This window comes from Ambystoma mexicanum, chromosome 4q (genome assembly GCF_040938575.1).
Source record: "Ambystoma mexicanum isolate Mex_15411 chromosome 4q, UKY_AmexF1_1, whole genome shotgun sequence".
In the NCBI taxonomy this organism is placed as follows: Eukaryota; Metazoa; Chordata; class Amphibia; order Caudata; family Ambystomatidae; genus Ambystoma; species Ambystoma mexicanum.
In genome coordinates, this window is record NC_090928.1 from 144,101,522 (window position 1) to 144,122,350 (window position 20,829).

The window sequence follows — 20,829 nt, forward strand, 5'->3', positions numbered from 1 at the left end:
AGGATACATACCTGGAACTTCTTCCAAAGCTATTAAAACCCCACCCGAACAGCCACACGTGCTTCGCGTTGTTATGCACCTAGCAGCTGGACGCTCACCGTGTCAGCTCCTGCTTCTGGACTTCAGCCACGCCTGTCAGCATCCTGGGACACCTGCAAAGGGTGATAAGAAGAGAATTGGAGAGGAAGAAGGCCTTACCTGCTAAACCTGCATCACGGAGACATCTCACCGACGATCCTGAAAAGGAAGACATCATTTTTAAAAGCATTTCGCTCCGATCGCTGCAGCGCTGCATTTCACTCACCTTTCTTGGGCGCCTCCATCTTCAGCAGCGATCATCCGGATTCGCAGCCACTTCCCAGAGCCTAGAGAGAAAAAGACAAGAACACACGGTGAGAGAAGGAAGGGAATAGGAAAAGCTCAGTTTCCTTCTAAGACTTACCTGTTGGGTCATTCCCATTTCATTTCGGGTCTTGCTGCTTCCAGGCATTTTCCGGACCCCGGCCCCTATGGGGAAAAAAGACAAAGACATTAGATGAGCGAATGCTAAAACATTACCTTAGCGCTCATCTAGGACTTACCAGATCTTTACTGGAACTGCACTTTTCACTTCGGGTCGGCGCCATATCTCCGGCATTCCGAACCCCGGCCCCTATGGGGAAAAGACATCAACATTAGCACTTTGTTGCAAGAAGTCTCCAAAGGAATCTTCTTTCATCACCTGAAAAAGACAATGAACATTATTATTTAAAGCTTGAACTTTTGAACTTGCAACAGAACTTTTACAGCGCCTTACCAGTATAATCAAGCTTACCTGAACTCCCATCCAACCTCAATCCAGTGAAGTAACTGGGTTCAACGCGCCCCTGCGTCAGAAGCAGGATGGAGAGCTCGTCCTTTCAGACCTTAAGGTGAGACTTCACGGGGGATCGTGGAAGGGTATCGAGGAGGGTTGGAAGGAAGTGGGAGGCTCGAGCATTATTCCGCCAGATTGTAATACTCCCTTTTCACGTACAGGAGGATATTCCTGCGAGCCAGATTAGCCAGAGTAGAGGGGCCCGTCCTATCCATCTTCAGAGCCCTGCGCTTCACCATTGAAGAGGCATCAGCACTCGAAACCAGGCCAGCGCCCCCGTGGGAATCAGGTGAGCGTGACACACGCTCCTAGGTTGCATGCACGTTTTCATTCCCATTTTCCCAACAAACCTGGGGTGCCCCGCTCTGGAGGGGGGCATACTGTCATCCGCCGATGCTCTTGGCGCCTGTTTCTGCATTGGCGGCTCCTCCACAGGAGGCGGAGCAGATATTCCACCATGTTCCTTCCCCTGCGTAGACTGCCGGTCTAGAGGTTTTTCAACATGGCGACCGCTGGGAGGTACTTAGCTCCACTTCCCACAGCGGTCGTCGCGTTGCAACCCCCTTGCTTGCGTTTTCGCTACCTTTGGGTCTAAGCGCTAGTTTTCCTTTTCTCACGACCACGCTTGACCATATCTTTTGTCTCTCTGGCTCGCCCTTCTCGCGGGTCGCCTTCTCGCTCTCTTCCCTTTGACGCTTTCCTTCTTTTCTCTGCTCACCTGTTTTCCCCCCGCAGTTCCTGCTTCATATCTCCGCAGGCTGACCGCGGGCTACTGCTTGTTTTCCCCCAGCAGCCTCTCTCTCTCCTGCCGACAGCTTTCTCTTCCTCCTCTCTCCGCCCCACTCTGTTTTTGGACGGTGTGTACTTGGAGCTGTCTCCAGCGGCTCTGGTATTTCGGCGGAACCCATTCCGCTCACGCTCCTGCTGCAGCCTGCTTCTGCCAACTTACCTGCTCTCAAGGACTCAGTCTGCATCAAGATCCTGGACTTCTATCAGTGCAATACGGCATTTCCACTCGCGGGAAGGGTTTTTTCCACCGGTAACAGCTTTTTCCCGTCTGCACAGTCTGATGGCGGGAAGGGGGCCCCAGGACTGCTCTTTACTAGCATTCACTGTGGCTTCCTCCCGAGACAGGCATTACACACACAAGAAAGAAAAGGATTACTTGTCTCATCGACAGCTATATTTGGAGGATTTCGAATCAGGTGAGGAGAGTGGGGAGGAAAGAGGGTTGGAAGACAACGAATTGGACACCCTGTGGGTGTAGAAAAAAGACAGAGAAAGGAAAAAGAGGGGGATAGTGAGAGGGTGTGGGAAGCGGATATGGATCACTGCTTGCCTGGAAGCAGGCTAACCTGTGTAGGGGATATAAAAATATACAAGTTCAAAGATATAAAAAGAATCTCTATTTGTATCTTACTAGTTTGGACAACTCTAAAACTAGATGTAGATATCCCTGAGTAGTGATGTTCTGACGGCATGCAATGAATACCACCCAATGGAAAAACAAATCCTAGTTGTTTCAACCCTATTCTGGTAAGACCACACGAATTCCCGGTAGACCCCCTTATCGTGTTGTCACATGTGGGTGGTAACCACATTAATTGTTGAGAACCAATTGGGTCTGTAGATGCAAAGGGCGAGTGATATATCACTTTAAGAAGAAGTAAGAACATCCACGTGTCAGCATATGCTGCAGCAAGGATTGCTGGTATTGCAAAAAGTGTCTGGGGTGTTGAAATGTAGAGCCATCATTCAAAGCCAACAACTATACACAGTCAAAGGTGCCTAAAATTGAAAAATGTCAATGTAAGTGGCCTGTGAAGTCAATTTCAGGGAAATACCCATATTTGATAAATATAAAAAAAGGGGGTTCCATAGTACCTGTGTAGCAGGGGAGAAATTGTAACACGATGGTCGCCTGCTGCATGTCGTGCTGCGTTTCCAACGGGACCCAGTATGATGGGAGGCTTGGTCTGCTCACAAAGTGATGCACCTGAATGGGAGGGTTGACACATAAAAGTCTGTTAAAAATGATGGCCCTCAAACTGATCCTGTCCCCGACATAGGGATGCATCCAACATCTCTATGTGAACGCGTCCGGACCTGCCGGATGCACACTATATACGTCTGTACTCTTAAGCCATATAGAACAAAAGCAACTGTGAAAAAATAATAGATGGCAAAGTAGAGTCCAAAAGAACAAATGTCTGAAAACATCGGTACTGCGAGGCGATTTTATGCGAGTTGTGGTCACGACTGAAGCTGTCAGAACGCCACACGCAGAGCACGTACCTCCAAAAGCCAGCTAGTCTCTGGCTGAAAGGACGCAATGCCATGAAGTTACGGCATATCCTGGTATGCGGAAGTAAATAAGGGAGTTACTATGGTGACAAGGTCACGTGTCGATGACGTCGTCCCAAGCGAATGGTAGGTGTAGGCACGGATGAAGTCGGAGTCGCGAAATCCCGGTTTCCTCAAGTGCACGGAGGGTTGCCGTGGTAAGGAGGTAACGAAATGCCAGAAAAATGCAGAGCAATGAATGCATATAATAAAGAAGAGAATGTCGGCATGTTTTTGCTGTGGATCGAACGCGACATGTTATGTATTACATGTATACACGACGAGTGGCCCTGAGGCACGGCCGTGCCTCTAATGGGGGAGGCGGGGGGCAGCCGGGGCCCCAATCTAAGTCTGTAGGAGAGTCGTAAAGCAGACCCTCGATACAGTGCTGTAGGGGGATGAGTGCGCCCGGATAGGACCCCAGGTGGCCACAGGGAGACAGGGGCCATATCTTGGTATCTGTGGGGGGAGGGGGGGGAGAATAACAGAGTGAAAAAATGAGCACCGCAGAATGTTTCAGGATGATGGTATGTGTACCCCATAGGTCCCCAAGAAGTGGAGGTCCATGTCATACTGTGCAGGGTGCACGTGGGGCCACTGGATGGGAGACCACAGGGATCCACCCCTTTGGTGGAGGGGCACCATGCATGCTCTGTGGCATCAATGCATGTGGTATGGTAGGTGTGACAACCGGCACCCGAATGCCCTTAGCGGTAAGGGCTGTATGTACGTGAGTCGTATGCTGGGCACGTGTACCCCTTATGTCTGTTCCCAAGGGGAGAATTGTTCATTCAGTCCATTTGCAAAGGAGTGTAGTCTGTGGATCCATCTCTTTTCCATATTAAGTAATCTGTTCTGTACATTGGGGCCCATTTGGATTTTATCCAGAACCCACCAAAGTATATCATCCGGTGTGTGATGCTGGTTCAAGTAGTGTGTTACCAAGCGGGCTGTAACTTTTTTGCATCGGATTCTGGACCGATGCTCTGAAATTCGGGTCCCTACATTACGCATTGTTTCGCCTACATAGCGGAGGATGCATGGACACTCGATGCAATAGACCACTTGGTTACTCTTGCAGTTTGATTGATGTTTGAGAATCCATTGTGTATTGCCAATCTCAAATGTAAAGATCTTCCTATTGAATTTGCATACAGAACACGAACCACATGGATAGTGTCCCGTGACTTTTTGTAAATTCCAAAGCCCTGTGCGAGGTGTTTGTCTCGAGTGAATGATGAATGTACCAGATGATCCTTAATGTTCTTAGCTCTCTTAAAATCAAACCTTGGTACGGGTTCATCCGGAAGATGTAGCCTCACTATTGGCCAATGTTGGCGAATCACTCTCTTAAGGTCAAAAGAATTAGGTCCATGTGTGATCACACAAGTAACTCTTTCTTCCCTGGGCTGGGTGGTGTTTGCCCGTGGTGTTAAGAGTAGGTCACGGTTGGTGAACCTGGCCCTTTTACTTGCGTTCTTAACCAGTCTCTTAGGATAGCCACGTGCCCGTAGTCTTGTTTCCAGAGCACTTGCATTCTCATAGATATCTTCTAGGGAGGAGCAATTCCTGCGTAGCCTTAGAAACTGGCCATAGGGGAGTTTCTGTTTAATATGTTGCGGGTGATTGCTTTGGTAGTGCAGGAGGGTATTCCGATCTGTGGTTTTCCTAAACAGGTTGCAGGTGAGTTTATCCCTTTGACACAAGATTTGTAGATCCAAGAAATGTATTAGGGCATTGCTGTGTTCCAGCGTAAATTGAATATTGTTATTTCATGTGTTGAGCCATTCCCAATACACCGGGCAAAAGTCGCGCCCATTGCTGTCCCTTTTATTTGTAAGTAGAACTGATTGTCAAATGAAAAAAAGTTTTTACCAAGCGCCAAAGTGGCCAATTCGATAATGAACTCCGGTGGGACCTGTGATTGACCATTCTCCTTGGTGAGATGTTCATAGATACAGTCTATAGCTGCCTCTTGTGGTATAGACGTATATAAACATTTAATATCCATGGTCACCAAGAATTGGTGTTCAGGATCAAAAGGGAGATTCTCAAAGACTTGAATTGTGTGCATGGTATCCCTAAGATATGATTTCATTTTTGTGCCTAATGGTTTAAGAAAATGGTCAATAAACCGGCCAATAGGCTCCAAAATGGATCCACACCCGAGACGATGGGTCTCCCTGGTGGATCTAGTGAATTTTTGTGGATTTTTGGAAGAGCATATGGACATGGGGTGTGGTCTTGGGATGTGGTCAGAAAAGTGGCTTCCTTATCCATGATCCAGTTTCTTTCGTGAGCAAAATTGACCATTTCAGAAATCTCTATTTTGATTTCTTTCTTCGGATCTTTCCTAAGGGTACGGTAACTATCCACTTCATTGAGTAGAGACATAACCATGTGGATGTATTGGTCATTGGTCATTATAACTATTCCGCCCCCCTTGTCCACCGGTTTGATTACCAAGTCATGTTTCTCAGATAGATCTTTCAAGGCCTTTCTTTCACCTATGGTCAGATTCGGGGGTATTCTATTTCTCCTCTTCCTCATCTGTTTTATATCTTTGAGAACACATCTCTCGAAAGTCAATAAGTCCTCCGGAATCTGGTTATCTGATGGTGTAAAGGTTGACTGTGGGTGTAAGCCCGTGTCTGGGTCACTTTCTTGTTCATTGTGGTCCATGAAGAACACGCAGAGTCTTAAACTCCGAAAGAAACGTTGTATCTCCGTTTCCAGCCGAAACCAATCGGTGTCGGTAGTAGGCACAAAGGAGAGACCTTTTGCTAAAACTGTATTTTGGCATGTGGTTAAATCTACCTTCGCTAGATTAAATATAGGCAGCTGGTTAGTATTGAGTGTAGCATCTAGCGCCTCCGCTGTCTCGGACATCTGCATTGTCCCTGATAGGGTGTGTTCCAGAATTGGGGCCCCCATCCTCCTCCTTCCCCTCCTCTGCCTAAAAAAGGGGGATATATTGGTGGCGGGGGGGACCTTGAAAGTGTGGTTGCCCAAATTGGTATGGCTGATACGGAGGGAAACTGTGATTGGAACTGTTTCCGGATGAGCCTGAGCTGCTGGATCCTGAAAAGGTTACCCGCCTCCGTCTCCCACCTGCCGTTGATTGCGCCATACCCTGTTTCTTTAATGAGTCTAAATAGCCTTCTGCTGTGTATGGATATATGATTTCAGTGCTAAAGTCTTTAATATCTTTGTTAAGTTTATTTGTTTTTTTAGAAAGTGTATTCACTTTGAACTGTTCGAATTGTTTTTCAATATCCTTAAGTTGTTCCTTGAGCAGGGTATTCGTTTTGAATTTAGATTTTTCTTCTTCTAGTGTTTTTTGTAATTCTATACTAATGCGTTGAGCAGTGGTGATCGTTAAAACCATCTGGTCCCTGCTGCATTTAGTGTCGATGAAACTAAAGTTGGTAGTATATTCTTTGTCATCTAAGAAAAGGCGTGGTTCTTTACGAACTTTTAGTCCACTAGGTATAATGTTGGCTTTGAGATACTCCCGAAGGAAATGCCCATGGAGTTCCGTACGGAATATTTTCTTCTTAAGTTTTAATAAATCATCGGCCGTGTTGGAAAAAAATGATTGGTTGGCTGGGTACGCGTTCACATAGAGATTTTGGATGCATCCCTATGTCGGGGACAGGATCAGTTTGCGGGCCATCATTTTTAACTGACTTTTACGTGTCAACGCTCCATTCAGGTGCATCACTTTGTGAGCAGACCGCGCCCGCCATCATACTGGGTCCCGTCCCTTTAACCTTTTTCATTTGAATTTACGACGACGTTTGGGTTTAAGAAACTTCCTGTTTAATTGACATAAGATTTAAGCTATGTGCATCTTTCTGTTAATAACGGCCAACTGTAGCCCATGATGCTGACCCCTTTCAAGCAATATGTATGATTATTTTTTTTTCTTTTTTCTTTCTTCTATGTATGACTTTATTAAATTCTTGTATCCCAATGTATACATTTGTATTAATGTGTTTTTGTATATGTTAAAGTGCCCCCGTGAGTTTGGGTTGGTATTTATTGCACATATTTGCTTTGTTGGATTTGCACATTGTTTGATTGTGTGTATTGTATTGTGTTGAAAATAAGATATGATATCATTTCTACACCTCTATGGTTGACATTGTGTTATATGAGGGTTATATGAGAGGATATGAATTCAATTCAATTGGGCTGTACCAGGAGACTTGATTTGAATGATTTGACCTAGTGCCCTATCTTTCCATGTAACAGTCCCCCCCCCTTTGTGACAAGGTTCCTCATGAGGCCTGCCACACAGAAGGATGCCTTCCATGGTAGACTGCAGCGCATGGCACTAACGTGTGCCTGGCCCAATGAGGATCACAAAGTGTGGCAGCAGCTCATTCTAGGTTGCTTGTCAATAAATAAACTGTGCGAGCCCGGCATTACCCCAGCCCACATCCTGGACCTGGGACGCTCGCATGAGCTGGCTGATGTTAGGTCTACCAAGATGTGTGCTGCCCTGAAGTCGGTCAAGCTAGAGGATGCCTGTGCCCTCGGAAGACAACAGACATGAAGGATGGATAGAAAACAGTTCTGGAACAAGAAAGAGATGCTACCTGGAGCCGCCAATGCAGCTACGACCTCCCCCACTTTAAAGACTGCCCAGCAAAAGGCCATGTCTGTGGCAGATGCAGTATCTCAAATCAACTTTCCACGTGTCTGCCTTGCACCAGCGCCAGCCACACATTCGAGAGGGCAGGCATAACCAAGGCAGACATTGCCCAAGTTGAACAGCCTCCTCTTGAGGTGGACCAACCAGACAAAGAAGAAGACGAGGAAGAAATGTTCTTCATTTCCAACATGAAAGAACTACAGGTATCCAAGAGGTGTCAGCCCAAGTGTATGGTCCGAATCTGCGATTCATCGTCCCCGTACTGATTGACACGGGCGTTGGTGAGCATCATGGCAGATGATCATTACTGGAAGCTGAGGGAGGCCCCGCCCCTGAAGAGCGTGCACATCTGCATTTGCACGTTTGGCAGGAAGCACAAACTACCCATGGAGGGAGTTTTTGTGGCTCCTGTCCAGCATGACGATGGGACCATAAAGGCCAGGTTCTTCGTCACCAAAGTAAGTGATATAACACTACTAGGCGGTGCCGGTGCAGAGGAGCTCCATAATGTCAACTTGGCCGACTGCGTCTACTTAGAAGACATCCAGTCCCTACTGGCCCACTTCTCGGGCATATTCTATCACGTCTGACCTGTAAATCCCCTTCAGTCTCACCTGCTGAGGAATTTGAGTCAGAGAGGTCGGAGTTCCATTCAGATGAAGCAACTGTTTGTTCCTCTGGTGCTCTCTTCTTCTGGAAGAGATAAGGTCTCTTCCGGAGGGTTGCCACAATTTCCGTTAGATGAACAACCAGGAAAGAATGGCGTCAACTCCGGAATCAGCCCAGAACTGAAGAAAAAACCCACAGGATTTTAGATGCAGTAATCCACCAAGGATAGAAGACTCCTTCAAAACTAAGGATTAATTCAGGTCTTGAAATAATGTCAGCTGAAAAGAGTTTTCCAAAGGCAGAGTCACTGAAAGGCATAGTAGAGAAACCAGGAGCGAGTGAGGAATGATCCAATAAGCAAGGTCCTGGAGCCACGTAGAATGCAGCTAGGAAGCAGGTAAGCGAGCAGAAGAAAACAGCACAGCAGCGAATAAGAAGGCAGAGGCAGGAGCAGAAGCGGAGAGGACCGAGCCGAGGAGTGGCAAAGTAGCAGCGCTAAAGGAAGGCTGAGGCTAAGCAGAAGCAAGAGAAGGAAAGCCGAACCAGAGCACAACCGTAGAAACGGAAGGTACCCTTTGGAGAAAACTGCAGCGTTGGAACCGAAGCAGAGAGAAGGTTGCAACTCAACGAGTGGGCAGGGCTTGAAGGATTAAATCCACAGAGCGGTGCGCAAGAGACTAGACCGTGGTTGTGAATAGAAGCGTGGAGGGACAATTAATGTCAGATCTTCCACTTACTCCACAGCTTCCAGGAATGAAAGTTCATGATATATTTACAGGTACAAAAAAGCTGACTGGAGACCCTATTTGCCACTCCACCATCCAGTCAATAGTACCAAATCACCGGCGTGTTCCCTTCCACGTGTGGGAGAAAGTTGAAAGAGAGTTGGACAACCTGGTGAAAATGGACATAAAGTCAAAGGGCCAACATGGTGGGTATCTCCCATAGTCATTGCCAGGAATCAATCTCCCATAGTCATTGCCGGAATCAATCTGCATCTGTGCGGACATGCGTCTCCGAAATCGTGTCATCAGAAGGGAGAGGCACATTACGCCGACACTAGACGACATACTGGCGGATCTGCAGGGTGCCCTGGCACTTCTCTCCCTCCCCCCGTACTTGCGCAATCTGAATGACACAAGGCCTAGTACGTTTTTTGTTTTGTTCTCCTTCTGTCTTCACTTCCTTGTCTTGTCACGCCCAGAAACACTTGTGTACAGGTGCACTATAATGACTTATCATATCATATCAAGTACTTCTTGAAACTCTATCTAAGATCCGGCTACCAACAACAAGTGTTTGATCCAGCGTCCCGCTATATCACAACATTCACCACACATAAAGGCCTATACAGTTACGAGCGCTGAACTTCGGGATATCGTCGGCCGCAGAAGACTTCAAAAACACCATCAGAGGGGCTCTGGCCAGACTCAGCGGTGCCATTAACATCAGTGCCGATATCCTGGTGTTTGCCAAATCTGAAAAGGAGCACATGGACAGACTAGAGAATGTCCTCAAGCGGATCCAGCAGCTGGGGATGACGATGCACAAAGACAAGTGCACTTTCCTACAGAAGAACACAGAGTTTTTCTGCTTTTTTATTCCAGGAAGGCAGTATCTCTCCTGACCCGGGAAAAGCGAGAGACATTCAGGAGGCAGGGGCTCCCAACAACATGTCTGAGGTATGCAGCTTCCCTGGGTTACATACTGCGGTGTCCAGTTAAAGTTTCGAAAACAAAAGGATCGAATGCCAAAGGTGAGAGTGCATTCGACCGAAAACAAAAGGATTGAATTTTTTTTTTAAATGTATCTTTTGTTTTTTGCTCCAGTTTACCTTAAAAAAGGTGTTTTTACACCAAAAACAAGGGCTCGGGGGGACCCCCCAACCCCCCCCAAAAAAAAAATCAATCCTTTTTTTCGGTTGAATTGACTCGACCCTTTTGTCATTCGACCCTTTTGAGTCAATACTATAACCACATACTGCAGCAGGTTCATAAGGAACCTGGCCACCCTGTCCGAGCCCCTCTGTAAACTGACCAAGAAAGACTGTACATGGAGGTGGACTGCCCTGGAACAGAGTGCATTTGAGGACATTAAGAACACCCTTACCACAGATGAAACCATGATTTTCTTTGACCCAGGGAAGAGAGCAGAAATTGTCGTGGAAGCCATCCCTTTTGGCCTAGGGGCAGTGTTAATGCAGCCGGATAATGGAGGGGAGAATCACTCAGTGGCCTTCATGAGCAGAGCCTTGTCTGTGACAGAGCAAAGATATTCACAGATAGAGAGTGAGGCCCTGGCCGTAATATGGGAATGCAAACATTTCCATCTGTATGTTTTCAGCAAGGCCATAGCAGTCATCACGGATCACAAACCCTATGTCCCGATAATAACCGGATCCTCCTCCAAACCGCTGTCAGCATTGAAAAATGGATGCTCGCACTCTGCTCTCCAAGAGTATGATATTGAATTGGTGTTCTGACCAGTGAATGCTAATGCGGCTATGTGTCTCGACACCCCACACTATAGGGGCAGCAGAAACTTAATCAGGACGAGGCCGAGACAGAAGATTTTCTACCCAGCTTTGCGACAGTAGCTAGACCAATCTATATGTCCATCAAAGATATCAATGAAGCGTTGGCAGGAGACAAATGTTTTTGCATATTGCAGACTGCCAGAAACAGCAGCGAGTAGAAGAGGGTGCTTGAGAAACTAGACCGACGCACATGTGAGGCCTGTCAAGCGCTCGAGCAGATGTGGCATTTACAAGGTGAATTTACATTCATGGATGATGGTTTGGTTCTGAGAGGGTCAAAGATGGTCACCTCAGCGATCTTAGTGCCACGTGTGCTGAAGCTAGCCCAAAAAGGTCACCAGGGGGTAGCCAAAACCAAGCCGCGCCTTCGCCTAAAGGTCTGGTTTCCAGGATTTGAGGAGAAAGTAGAGGATTTCATTTGCAGTTGCGTGTGGTGCCAAACAGCGATGCCCCACCAGAAGGAACCACACATTGAGACCATGGACCAAAGCTGGGAGGTGGTGCACATGGACTTTGGGTCTACTTGTCGTGACACACAATGGTCATGCTATCCTGCAGTAGAGCTTATGGAGTCCTCATCTTTGGAAGATGTAGTCCCTACGGTGGAGAAGATCTTTGCCAACCATGGGCTCCCCACCGGACTCTGTACTGACAACGGCGTGCCATTTCAAATTTGGGGGTTCTCCAAGTACCTGCACGCCCATGAGGTGAGACATCGGAAGGTGACGCCAGTCTGGCCAAGGGAAAAGGGAGAGGCGGAAAGGTTGATGTGCATGCTCAACAAGGTGTTTCAGATCTTGCATAGACAAAGTGAATATGAAAGGAGAGCATTGTACCGATCCAGGTCGGAATACCGCACCAACCCATTGCTCAACCGGCGTGCCGCCAGCAGAGGCAATGTTCCAATGATATCCGAGAGGATTGATACCGAATCACATGCCTCGCAGCCCTGGGGTGATCGACGACGATAAAGGAGGAGAAGAGCGAATGAGAAGAAGACTGAAAAGAGAAGACTGCATGACCAACCTCTGGAAGTGGGAGATGAAGTTTTGATCCGTTCCAGACACCCAAGAGGGGAGCTGTCCCTTCCACATGAACTGCACCCGTTCAATGTTGTGAACACAAAAGGGGCCATGATTATTGTTTCAGATGGCCAAGCCGTGGTCACAAGGAACTCCAGTTTCTTTCGTAGTTGACGAGGTCGCCTACGCTGAGTGAGGATATGGGGAGGAGATCAGGGACACCACCTCGATGGCCACGAATTCACAGTGAAGAGTCAGATCAGGGAGGCTACCTGCCCAGTGGCGATGAGGACGGTCCAACAGATCAAGGAGGGGGGCATCGTGATGGGTGAAGCAGGTTCAGCTGAGGTGGGAGAAAGGCATTATCCCGTGCGGGAGCACCACCAGCAGCCAAACTATATGCAGGACTTTGAAGTAGGTCTCCCATGACCCGAACAATATACAAGTTGTGATTCTGATGTCCTCACGCTGTGGTGCTGATTGCATGGTGTGTTTATTTGTTTGCTTATGAAAAAGGAAGAGTGTAGTGTGTGCCCCTTTGAGAGAATGATGACGGAGCACGTCATCACAGTATGTTATTAAAAGGGGCAGTCCGCGTCACGAGAGATACAAGTAACGCTTCTGTGTCTCATTCCTACATAGTGAGGCCGCACCAGGATGTGGCTCTCCCCGACATAACAATGTGCGCCAAAGTAATCTAAGTGGCCAGGCATCCCAGAAGTTTATATTTTCAGTCTAGTTACTTGTGCTTCTTTTATTCTGTGCCTTCCACTTTAGACAATCGTTTTGCCCTGTTCAAGTGGGTGTTAACTTCTGTCACCATGGACCTCATTCAAGGGAGTATATATAGCCTTTTTTCCCATACGTATTAATTGTGAATGCAGTGTGGCACAGGTACTAGGTGTGACAGAAGGGAGCAAGGTGTCCACAAGGGCATACCACCAGAGGTGGTTCAGATGGGCAGAGAAACACAATAAATACCACATATAGGGCAAATCACACTATAGAATGCTTGATACCCTTATATTTATGGATGTATTTCAGGCTAATGAAGGAAATCAGGCAATTACATACTTTTCCGAACAACCCTTCCCATAGATGACTAAAGCCTGCATGCAGCCTCCTTCTACTAACCTTCCTTACCCTTGACTCAGTTTAAGTTCTGAGCTATAGAGCAGAGGTGTCACAATGCAATGCAATGTTTGACGTTCTGTATTGAGGGATAAGGCAATACACTGACTATTCTGACTACCATGTGGGAAGGTCAAGCAAACTTGCTGCAACAAAATAAAGAGCCCAAAATACATATGGACACTTAACACATGTTATAACATTATGTGTGCATGGAATCCTTGTTTGAATAGATGCTCTGATCACTTCCATTCTAGGCCTTTTACCAGGTGCCACAACGCTTTAAAACACGGCTTTTAGCACTGCCCAAAGCACCAGAGACTGCTATCTCATGTTCTCATTTTTCTGTGACTTGTACATACTCAGGCCCAGTTCCTTGCTGAAGATGCGATACCTATAGTGGGAGCACTCATTGGGGGCCTCCTTCACTCTCCCTTTCATCACTAGCATGATTGCTGCAATTTCTTCCTGGCACTTCTATGCTCCTTATGATTTAGTAGTCTCCAGGTGCCTTTGGGATGATGCCTGCTTCTACTAGGCCTCAAGCGAGAGGCTCTTCCCAAAGTAGTACCTGTTGAGGTGGCTAGGCCCTGTTCACTCAATGATCACACAGTGCCTGGGGTGTGCTGCAACCTCCTTTATTACTAATCCCTGTCTACCCTTGTTCCCTGCCCCTTCCTCCCCGGCCTCAGGTGCCCTCCCTTCCAAGATTCACTCCACTTTAATGTCCCGCGTCAGACTGCTCACTCTGCAACATCCTCCTCCTGCTTATGAAACATCTCGGTCTCACATCTGTTTGATCAGCCGTGGGGGTTTATGTATGATCCATCGGGGTCGCCCGGGAGACTCACAAGTCTCACCTGACCCGACTTCATCTACCTCCATTAGGTCCTCCTCTGGCAGTTTGGCGAGGCCCTTTTTTCGTGCTTTCTCCACTTTCTTCGCTGGGTCTTCACCTCCACTTGTTCACTCCATAAATTTTGGTGTCGGCATGCCTAGTTTGCAGAAGAAAGAGGCGTTACAGGTTATATCATGCCCATCCCTTGTCGCTGTGACTATGGACCCTTTGACCTCGGTTACTTGATGAGGGTCTGGGTCATTATGAGTGTCAGTCTTCCTCTGTTGTCTCTGGTGGACCAGAACCTCTTCTCTAACAGGCAAGTGTGGTTTTCTCACTCCTCAGCGCTGGCCGAAACATATCTTTGCTTTCCTTTTCCTTTCAGTGGCACTTTAATTATTTTATTTATTTATTTTATTGTGCATTTGTTAGACGCTTATGCAACAAGTAAATTGTGTTTCAAGGAGCCCACAGGGCATTGGGGGGGAACATGGGATAGAAAAACAATGAATACAATGGAAGATAAAGATGAACCTACTAGGCCTTGTGAGCATTCAGAGCGTGCAAGTTTAGAGAGAGAAGAGGAGAAAAGGGAGACGGGGTAAGTGCTGAAGTGCCGTGCTCATGAGTGAGTTGCAGGTGTAAGTGCCCAGAGTAGGAACTGCTAGAGAACTATCATCTGTAAAAGGCCTGCAGTGGCGAAGGTCAGTAAGTGCCAAGGCAAGTGCTGTGTGTATTCAGAGGCTGAAGGCGATTGGGTGGGGGAGGCCAGGGCCCCGTAGGACACATAAGGGCCAGGGTCACCAATCACAGCGACTGAGATTAGCAGAGGAGGGAAGAAGGAAGGGTGGGGGGAAGGAAAGTCTCGAGGACCTTCTGGAATTTGAGGTGATGTGGCTCAAGACGAAGAGGAAGGGGGATGATTTTGAACATTTAGTAGAAACACGTTTGCCATTGAATTTATGATGTACATTGTTTGGAAGATTTGACGACAAACTGTTATGTTTATTAATGCAATTGGTTGGTAATTTGTTTATTGTCTAATTTATGACTATCCTATTTGTTTTTGCAGAACCTACCCACAATTAAACATCGTACTTTGATTAAACACCTTGCTAGCTATTGTAGTTGAATTGATTTAGGCAGGTTTTGCCAAAAGTGAGCCCAGGTCTTGTTCTTCATTCTTTGAGGAACTTTTCTCTGTTAAAGGAAGGTCTTCAATTGCCCTGATGACCCTGTTTTGGGGTGGGAAGGGCACACTGTGCCGCCCTTGCAGGGGTCTCTGGAAGTTCTGTCCCGGGTACATCCTGTTGTTTGGTCCCTGTGGTAGTTCTTGGCCTCCCGCCGGTCCTGGTGGCATATGGGATTTGTAGCCTGGAAGGGCTGGTGACTTCTCTTTGCACATCGCCAGGAAATGGTTTTCCCAGCCGCACTGCATGCACATTTGTCCTAGCGCTTGGCACTGTCTTCGTTGAGGGAATTCAAACCTGTATCTGTAACACTTTTTGTCCCCTTGATATCTCTGGTATGGCCCACCCTGTCCTGCCTTGGGAGGGCCAATCTGGTTCCTCAGGCCTGGTGTCAACATGGCCTGCATTGCGGCCATGCTCTCTGACTTCCTGGGATTCTCTATGGCTGCGGCCTGAACATCCACCTTCTCATACACGCGGGCCAGATCTAGAATTTCTGGTAGCGACATGGGTTTTTTCAGTAGGTGCTTCCGGAATATTGATGATGTGCAGCCCTCTATTATTCTGAGCCAGATAGCCTCATCATCTGAGAAATTTGCGAAGTCGCAGTAGGTGATTTTCCTTTGAAGTCTCAGGGCAAATTCCCCTATCATTTCATAGGGTAGTTGGGCGCACTGATTGAAAGTGTACCTCTCGTAATCTCGATTGGGCAGTACGATTAGTTTCTTGTTCACTGATGCAATCATCATCTCGTTTGCGGTTCCCTCTTGTGGTGGAATCATCTTCAAAATGCCCTTGATCTGTGTCCCTGTAAGGTCTGTAAATATGTCGGTCATGTTGGGTGAATCCTGATCTCCTACTGCCCTTATAAAATCATTGAACTCCACCATCAACTGTTTCCAGCTTTGTCCTTGGTCATGTTGGGGCTGTAGAGAGAACGGTCCTGGTCTCCTCAAATGCTGCCCTGGACGACATGCCGGCCATGATGCCTGCCTGTGCCCCTGCCACTGCCTCTGCCACAGGGTCAGTGGCAGCTTCTGTGTTGTCAACCATGTCTTCTGATAGGTTGTCTGTGGCTCCTCGCTCTGTCTCTGGTCATGCTCCTGAATTTTGTGACTATTCCTGCATCCTGCAGCTGGTCCTGTTCTTCCTCGTGGTCAGGGGCCCCTTCTGCAGTCTCCGTGGAGTGGTGTTCCTTGCACTTCCACCTTTTCCCTGAGGTATTGCTTCCACAAGCATAGACCTCCTCCATCGGCCTGCCTTGATCCTTGTTGCGCAGACACTATCTCAGCAGTATCCCCCTTGCAACACGCTGGTTGGCAGTCAGCTAGAGTCTGCTGTGTCCTTTGCCTTCTTTTCCACTTGCATGCACCCCCCTCTGCAGTGTCTCTTGCCTCTGACACACACCTCCTCACCTTCCGTGTGGGCCAGCCTCTGGCCTCCATCCCTGCTAGTGGTGTCTGTCACCCACGTGCGTCCCTCCATGGCTTCCTAATCAATATAACAGTTATGTGTACTTCCTCTTCTGTGTATTCATGCGTGCCTGACCATGGCACAGGAGATTGAAATGTCTTGCTTTCCATCAGTTTTGTGTTATCAGCCGGCACGCACGCCTCTTCACGGACCTGTGCTTGCCTGAAACTTGAGTGGGGCGAGCTGGTCTTGACGTTGCCTCCACGCTGCTCCCCCTGTTTGGCTTGTGCGTGCAGCCAATGCAAAATCCAAATGCCCCGCAGCCCTCACTGGTGATCTGGAGCTCCCCTTCTGCGGCAGCACCGCAGCTTCAGCAGTTGGTGTGCTGACTTCCATGCTGGCAACATGGCCTACACCGTAAACGGTGGAGTGCTTGCACAGTGGCTCATCTGCAACTGTGTACCTTCTTCTATTTTCACATCGATGTCGGCAGGCGAGGCGAGTCCTTGCCAACGTGCAGGCTGTCTAGTCACCAGTTGTTGAGGTGGCTAGGCCCCGTTCACTCAAGGATCACACATAGCGTGTGGTGTCCTGCAACCTCCTGTATTACTATTCACTGTCTTCCCACTTTTCTTGTTCACTGCCACTTCCTCCCTGCTCCCACGTGCCCTCCCTCCCAAGATTCACTCCTCCTTAAAGGTCCCGCATCAGGCTGCTCACTCTGTAACAGTACCTCTCTTTTAAAGTCAGGAAACGATTAGAGAGAGTTCCCAGCTGCAGTCTTTTTTCCCTCTCACAACCTCACTCATGTCCCCAGCAAGGAGGAAGTGAACACATTGTTTCCATTTAGATGTGATTTGTACATTTGTTTGCCAGATTTATTTCTGTAGCAGGGCACTGGGAACCAGAACTAACAGGTGGCATTTAAATGCCATCTGTACTGTCAGTCATATGTACTTTAGTGACTCCTTCTTTCCCAAAGGGGTTACATGTTTCGTGTGTAAGCACTTCAGAGTATGTGGTAATAACCAATTCCCTTCCCCAGGACCACCTCTCCTTGTGATGCCAAAATGGGTGTCCTTTCTGCACAATCCTATTTTCCCAGTTGAGGCACCAGACCTATTGAAACATGAACAGTTGTCTCACATTGTGTCTCTCTTCCCACTCCCCTCTTCGGATTAGGGTTTGTGACTTTTGGTGTGGAGTTCTGCTGGGCAGCACCCATGTACCCTTTCTGCTTTTAGCACAGGTAACCTTGTCTGCCACTTCCTGAAGGAAAATCTCTTTTTGATTGCACTCATTCACTAAAGGGGTAGCCTAATATAAATGTATGCCACCCTCACTATGGATGGGTCAGAGCGCAATGAAGTAGGTGGACATGTTTTGTCCTATGGGAGTAGGCACCTGGTGTTTGTCGCTCATTTTACAAAGTTACTACACTCCTCGACACAGGTTATGGATATATAAATGAGAGCAGGGCGCAGGGATCTATGATGTTTTCCTGATTTTATTTCTCTGAAATACACTTTTGCAGAATGTATTTTGCCAATATTACTGCATTTCATTTACCGCAATAGGCGGTTTAAGGGTTTGCTTTATTTATTTATGTATCTATTTATTGCTTGCTTGTTAGGCACTTATACAATAAGAAAAGACTGTTTCAAAGCACCCACAGGGCAGGGAGGAAGCAAGAGTGGGAAATACATTAAAAACACAATATTTAAGAGCAGATGGGCAACAAAGGTAGAAGGTACAAACCTACTATGCATTGTGACTATTCAGAACGTGCAAGTGCAGCAAGGAAGACGGGGTAAGTGCTGGGGAGTCCGAGCTCATGGGTGAGCCACAGATGAAGTGCTAGGAATGTTGAGTGCTACACGGATTGAGGCCGCTGGGGGTGTAAGTGCGAACCTCCAGGGCAAAGGGTGTGCAGCTGCAAGTGCTGTAGATAGAAAGGAGCTGGCCAGAATTGGTGTGGGAGGTTGTGAGGCCTGAGGATGCATAAGGGCCCAGCACACAGATCGCACCAACTGTGGGATCAACAGAGGAGAGAAGAAGGGAAGAAGGAGGAAAAGAGGAAGGTCTTAAGGAGCTTCTAGGATTTGAGAAGATCCTGCTCAAGGGGCAGAAGGAAGGGGAGGCTATTCCATAGGATGGAGCCTGCAGAGGAAAGTGAACGACCACCTACTCTCTGTTTAGCAAAAAACGCTTAACACACAAAGAGCTGATGCCGGAGGAACGTAGTGGTCTAGAGATAGAGTATTTAGTGAAATAAAGGTGAAGATAGTGTGGTCCCAGTGCCCAGACAGCCTTGTAGACGATGCAGAGGTCCAATCACCATCATCTGTGGACTTTTGCCTTAAAAAAAACCCTTTTTGTATTATTTTCCATAGTACACATGACAGTGTACTTGGACCCCAACTGAAACCCACCCCCAAATAGACTTTAAAAGATGGGGTCTCCCATGCCTGCTTTAATTCACACTTAGACAAAGCCCTGCAGAAGAATTCATTAGGACCTCTTTTAGGAGAGTTGATCTTTCCAACACCCTGACCTACTGAAGAGAGGAAGGAGCAGTCCAAGGCAAAGGCAAGCTTTGCTCCCTACCCACTCCCATGGCATATTGAGAGTGTCTCTTGCTATGGACCAGGACCTGCCAAAAACCTCCTAAGTCTGGGAGAGCAGATTCCGAATGGACTAATCCTATCTTACTGTCCCTGGGTCTCACAGCCTCTGGAGGACCAGATCAGCCAAGGCTCCCTGCTCTGCAGCATCAAACTGGTTGAGCCGCAGTCAAACCACATTCACTGCCATCAAACAAGCGGGACTTGCCAGTGCTGCTCTTGGCACTTATCCGAACCTTTGAAATAATTTGCTTGGACCTTTGAACCAGCTTGACGCTGCATGGTGTCCTTGCAGAGCTGATCGCCTGCTCAGCTCGAATTACCCACTCATTGCCTGACTCGACTTGAGCCGTTGGAGTGTCACTCATTGACTCAAACCAGCACTTACTGAACGCCTCGACCCGGCTCGCTCTTGAATCTCCCCTTCATTGAACCGCACAATGGCACTTCAGGATCACAGCTTCAAACCGTTGCCAACCTTTGACCCGAACCGCTGGAGTGTCATGCATCGACCCGACACAGCTGTTACTACACATCTCAAACTGGCTTCACTCCAAAATGACCCTGGTGAGCCCTCTGACGTGCATCGCTTGAAAACTGCTTTGAGCCACCGCATTTAAAAATGACTTGCTGCCAGCTCTCTGCTTGGGCTAACACAACTGCTCATGAACTTGGTTCAATTAACCCGCACAACAGCTCGAAGCTTGCTTAGAGGCTGTCAAAACACCAACAAGGCACTATTGAGCCGTAACTGCTCCCTTTGTCCATTTGTGGCTGTAGAGACTTGTTAGGTCACTTGTGTACCTTTTCCATCAAAAGTCATAGCCTTTTCAAAGAACATTGCGGTTGTTGAATTGTCTGTCCCCCCACTTTATTCTTATCCAGAGTGCTGCACCTTTCTTTCCGTGCATCTTCTCTTTTATTTTCACAGGAGTGGGTTTTGTACAGTGTTTTTCTATTTAGTTATTCTTGCAGAAGGTGTGTTTAATTAAAGTATATCTATTTTTATAGAACCTCCCTTCATTTTCGACAGTTATACTTTGCTGTTTGGCCAGCCAATGAATCTCATTCACAACCTTCTTGAGAGTATAGTCTTCCCTTGACCCAAGATACCACAAAAGGTGAAGATGGTGTCTGTTTAGCTTAATGATCGGGATCACTGTCGGGTTGTAGAAGTGTGAGGGCTGAGCCGGTGGTTTGGCCCCTACTCATCCTTATACTCCTGCAGAGAAGAAATATTTTCATCACACTCCCACTCATGTGTGGCAGATGTGGAAGCATCTAATCCAGCACCGAATCATTATTTGAGCTGACATGTTTGATTCCACATGGAAATCTGTGTGGTTTTTGCTGTTTGCAACAACTGCTCTTCCTATAAGGGAAAAACGGATTTTGGGGGAAAAAGATCACACTGAGATGTATTACAGGCTCCTAAATATGGGACAAATTAAAAGTCCTTTTAATCATGTAAGAGTCTATGTTGGCATGCATGTATGGGATTTATAAAGTGTGAACATAGCTGAGAAGCAACATAGCCCTGTATAAAGGGAAAACAAAGGAGGGTACAAGTAGGGTGCAAGAGGAAGCAGAGGGGATGGGATGTGGAG

General features: G+C 47.5%; 1 protein-coding gene across 2 annotated transcripts in view; it reads left to right on the forward strand.

Moving 5' to 3' along the window:
* Positions 1 to 20,829, forward strand: part of C4QH6orf118 (chromosome 4q C6orf118 homolog) — a 420,601-nt gene that overhangs the window by 124,671 nt on the left and 275,101 nt on the right. The window lies entirely within an intron of this gene.